Source organism: Papaver somniferum, chromosome 7 (genome assembly GCF_003573695.1).
Source record: "Papaver somniferum cultivar HN1 chromosome 7, ASM357369v1, whole genome shotgun sequence".
Lineage (NCBI taxonomy): Eukaryota > Viridiplantae > Streptophyta > Magnoliopsida > Ranunculales > Papaveraceae > Papaver > Papaver somniferum.
Window position 1 is genome coordinate 109491538 of NC_039364.1, and position 5376 is coordinate 109496913.

The 5376-nt window shown below is 33.2% G+C and overlaps 1 long non-coding RNA gene across 1 annotated transcript; it reads left to right on the top strand.

Moving 5' to 3' along the window:
- Positions 1-4025: 4025 nt before the first annotated feature.
- LOC113300430 lies at positions 4026-4691 on the top strand. Its single transcript, XR_003335793.1, has 3 exons — positions 4026-4172; positions 4304-4387; positions 4552-4691. It is a non-coding gene; the product is annotated as an uncharacterized LOC113300430 (long non-coding RNA).
- Positions 4692-5376: the final 685 nt, after the last annotated feature.

Consider the following 5376-nt stretch of genomic DNA (forward strand, 5'->3'; position numbering starts at 1 on the left):
CAAGCAGCCAACTCAAATCTATAGTTGTATGAATACCTGATATTAGAGACACTAAAAAAATAATATTAATATAAAATCGATTACCAACTCTAAAAAGCGCATAACATATGTAGAGCATGTGAAGTACTTCCCGTCGAGGAATACATAATCAAGGAAATGCGTTGATATATCTTTATCCGGAAATCATATACTTGCATTAAAAATCAAGCGGCCAACTCAACTGATCCTTGAAATCACACTCATTATATAGTTGTATTAATAGTTATATTAGAAATACTAAAAAGAAACATGATATATTAATATAAAATAGATTGCGGACTCTGAATAGTGCAAAGCATATGAAGTGCTTCTCGTCGAAGATAATGTAATCAAGGAAATACACTGATATATCTTTCTTCAGATATCATACGCTTGTGTTAATGATCAAGCGGCCAACTCAAGTGCTCTTCCAGGCTCCAACTCCCTATAGTTAATGAAAACTTTCCTCACTATGTAGTTGTATCAATATATGATATTAGAGGCATAAAAAAAAACACACACACGATATTAACATAAAATAGATTGCCAACCCTAAACAAGATGTAATCAAGAAAATGCATTGTTGTGTATTTCTTCATATTTCGAACATGTTCTCTTACCGTCAGAGTGAGGATTTTCTTGAATTCCTCGCTATATAGCTGAACATATTCTCTACACTAATGTGAGACCGAACGAAAAGATCGTACGTTGAATATTCCTTAATCAGATGCAAACTGCACAGACTAAAGTTAGGCTAGTTAGCATGTCACTATTGTACAATGGTAAAGTTTTTGAGTGATGATACCAGTGACCTGAGGTCGAAACTCCGCAATATCGGTAGTAGGCCTCTTCTTGTAAAAGGGGTTTTTCTGGGGAAAAAAATTGGGCCTTCCATGTGTCAAAAAAAGATGCCTAGATAAAGCCCTAAATGCTACTGGCTAGTTGGGAATAGAGAAAGCAGGAGATTCTCCAGACTTGTTTGTCTTCGAATGAGCCAATGTCCAGAAAGAAAAACATGTAAGAATTGAACATCTCAAATGAACAAACATCTAGCCAATTCCTAATGAGTATGATTTCCTAAAAGAAATGTATGGTGGGTACAAACACTAATCACTAAGATCAACTCCAATGCGAGCACTAAGTCATTTACATAGACCCGGGTTAACCTTGGTCTGACACGATCACTAAGCCGTCAAAATGTCAAATCATATCGAAATAGGGTGAAGCTAAATCATCTTGCCAACATAAAAAAATTACCAGCTTATCAGTTTTCTATAATCAAAAGATATTAATCGAAATGGTAGATGTACTTACTGGAATGAAGTGCACGTTTGGACCTTTATTTTCCTTCAACTTAGGACTCAACCCTTTAATGTGAGTTTCGATATGCATCAATTATATCAAGATATTTATCATCCTATGATGAGGAAAATGACCCTTGTGAGTTCTGAATCCTGATTCAATAACCATTAAAAAAAAATAGTTCCCCGGTTCCAGCTACTCTGCCGGACAGTTTGCCAAACACAACAACCGCAAACAATTTTTTTTTGGAAAAAACCCAATAAAAAAGATGGTGCTTGGATAACTATGTCATACGGTATATATTGGATGGTACCAAATTGAAACCACCACAAAAGGAAAATTCTTACCCAAATATACTTGTTTTGCACAAACGCTGTTAGTTGAAATCCAACATAAATGCATCAACAGTTTTATCAAGCTGCCAAACCCAAAAAACACACTGTTTATATAACATAACATGTTTGTTTTTTCTTCGATCGGCTACAAGCAAAACATGTTATTATGCTTGAAAATATTTCTTAATGGCTACTTTCGATAGCAACAACAAGTCTCGAAGTAACGTTGGCAACATTTTCTCCACCTTGTTCTGCATGCAGGCTTCAATGTGATACTTATTGTTATCCGTTAATAATAAAAATATTTTACGATTGTTGTCAAAGATAATAATATATATAGGGGTTTATAACTATCTGTCGCAGAACTATGCACATCCGACCCCTCAACACTAAGCTTACTAATCTAGTTTTTACTCGAGACCACCATAGGCCTCATTGATCTTTTTTTTTGTTTAACTTGCCTACTGACACTTTATGCGACATAAAGCATACTCAGCAACATATTTGACCACCAAAATAAAAATGAAGTCAGTATTACTAATATCATCAGTACCGTAACCTTTCGTTCTTTCCTTCTTTCCTTTTCCATAAGAATAATGTGGTTTGAAGTGATAAAATCCACTGTCGATTAACCATTTTTTCCTAACTTATCTTAGAGTTCAAAATACAAAAAGGATTACTCATCATTGACACTGAATAAAATAAAGAAATAACCTTTTCTGGGCAACTTCAACAACTGTTAATCGAGCATCTTGAGATGCTAATCTATCTTATTCTCTACTCGTAACGCCAAAATATGCTTTTGTCAATGTACTTTCTTACTAAATATATCGTATAAGCATTGGAAAATGATTCTGAATTTAACATACATTATCCACATATTACATCATAGTCATAACCAAAAATATTTTCTGGTATGGTAAATGGGCTGTCAGAATAAGAGCAAAATAATTTTGTTTCTTAGTTTGATGGCTTACCCGGCGACATCTTTTTTAATTCGATCTGCTCCCCATGCAAGCAATTTTCGAACCACCTTGAGCCACTAAATGAAGTGGTGTTTTTCTTGGACACCCGCAATCATATTTTTACTTTGTTCAATGAGTCAAATTTGTGTTTGACATTAACTGAAAGTAAGAAAAATGTATAAGGCTACACTCATAAAAAAATTAAGGTTATAATTGATCATCGTTACAATCAAGGTTTATTTACCAATAGAAAAAATGTGCACACATAAGTAACGTTTGATACACCAATCTCAAAATCAAGCACCAGGAACTGCTACGATGAGCTCAATCGATACAGGAAATCTCTTCATCAATGGACAGCAATTTTTTAATTCAGAAGATTACCTGCATTAAGACCATCAGTATTGTTCTTAAGTCATTATTCCTACAGTATCGACAAACAATAACATGGGTATCATACATAAACCCGTAAGAGGCATTAGAAACAAAACCAATGAAGAAAATTCACGCCCACTTCCTTTTCGTCTTCTTTAGAGGAATCAAGGATTTTAACAACATGATCAAATCATTAGTTGATTAAGCCTCATCCATCAAAACCTTAAACTATTAATAATGTAGTATGACTAGAAATAACACATGCCGTAACGGCACGGTTTGAGACGGGATAATTTTTGATCATAATGGTTTTAATAATTACTATACATTATCATAAGTCTTATTTTGACTCATGAGATTTTGTAGCTATGAATATCTTAGATATTTTTCATCTAAAATTTATAATTTCGGTTACACTTCCAACTGATTAGAATAAAAAAATCCAAGTAAATTGTCTTATTTTGGCCTTAAATAAATTTTTTTACGATCCCTAAAGATTGGTGGTTTTAATGAGACCATTGTGTGGAATCTTCATCCGATGAGCAATAAATGTAATTACATCCTCCCGGAAATTATTCTTAGATCGCAAGGACTATTGTCCTGTGTTCATTATCCATATGCTCTGGTGATTCCATTCCGTTATTTTTGGTCTAATTAAAACAAGAAAAAGTGAGTTGTATACCTTAATCATGCAGTGCATGTCCTCAATTTTCTCCTCAATTATGATGGTCGTTTTTGTAACATTTCTCGGTGTAGAAACAGACCACCAGAGGACACAAAATCTAAATCAACGGTGAATTGGGTGAGCTCGATAATTGTACCTCAACAGAAAGATATCAGATCAATATTTTTACTCTTCGTGCTTAAATTTAAGATTAAACACGATCAAGAATGCTACTTTCCGTGCTTACATTTCTAAGGCTAAAACGCTCCTCGAATCATTCATATCTCACATTTCACGGCAAAGAGTCTCAATTTAAAGAGGAAGCAGAGTTCCGTTAAACTATTCAGGATGAATGAATTAGATCTGATGACCCCGTAAAATTCAAGCCACCACAATCATGTTTATATGGACGAAAAGATAGTCATGATCTAGATCAAGAATGCTCAAATGTTCCTAAGAATGCTAAATTTATTATGGATGAAAACATGGTTCATTTTTTAGGGGAACATGAAGGTACAACTATTAAGATGATGAAAATTATGGGAATTATTCTTTGTATTTTAAAAAAAAGACCTAAAGTTGTTTGTTCTTTGGGTTTTACACATTGCAACCTTAAATGCTTTAGTGTTACTTGTGTTTTGCAGGTTGATGAAGGTTGGTTTATTCGAGCGCTAAAATTAAAATAAGGTCTACAATTTAAGAGTAAATTTTCTGTGAGTAAATTTCCGGTGAGTCATTTTATGGCTATGTATTTCATTTTTCGATTATACCCTTTACAATGAGTGTAATGAAAATTATTCTTTGTATTTTTAAAAACAGGATCTAAAAGTCTTTGTTGTTTGGGTTTTACACATTGTAACCGTCAATGTTCAATATTTTTTGTGTTTTGCAGGTTGATGAAGATTTGGCTAATCTGATTTTCTTAAAGATATGGTGCAAGAAATCTTTTTATTTTTCTATAATAAAATATGAGTGCAAAAATATGAGTTTTACATGGTTTTTATATTTAATTGTCCACTTTATTTTTTTGGTGGGACATTTTTTTTCTTAATTTTTTGGTGGGACATTTCTTTTTTCTTAATTAGTGTGGAGCTAATTATGAGGGTTATCAAATGCATATATCCATAATGGAAGAAGGTTACAACTCTTACATTCGTTAGATGTAAATGGATATAATGAGACTGGGGTCGGATCACCCGTTTGTCTCAGAAAATGTTATCCGTCCGTCGCGCTCAAAAACTCCTTCTGTTTTGTATTATAGATATTGCGTCAACCGATGTCTCTCAATCTGAAAAAAAAATAAACAAAAATAAACACTCACCTTCAATCTCCAATGAGAAAGAAGAAGAAAAAAAGAGTGTTACCTTGTTGTTGATCATAGTTTAGATTATATTCACCAATCTGCAAACGAAAAACCAAAACATTGAATTAGAAAAACGAATCGAAACGAAATTGCACAAAGTAATCAAAGTTGAGAATCAGAATGGACAGGTTTCCGTTTTCACCGCGGCGAGTCGAGAAAATAAATCGAGAGAATCAATTGAGGTCGAGGATTAAAAAAAAGAATATGTACGACACGCCTATAATAATAGGAAAGTAACGATATTCAATGATGCTTAATTTGCAATGAAATCCATAATTTTTGGATTCTCATTCCAAATATACCAAATTAACCACAAATATCTACCTAGTATTAAAATTGAGGAATTAATATAGT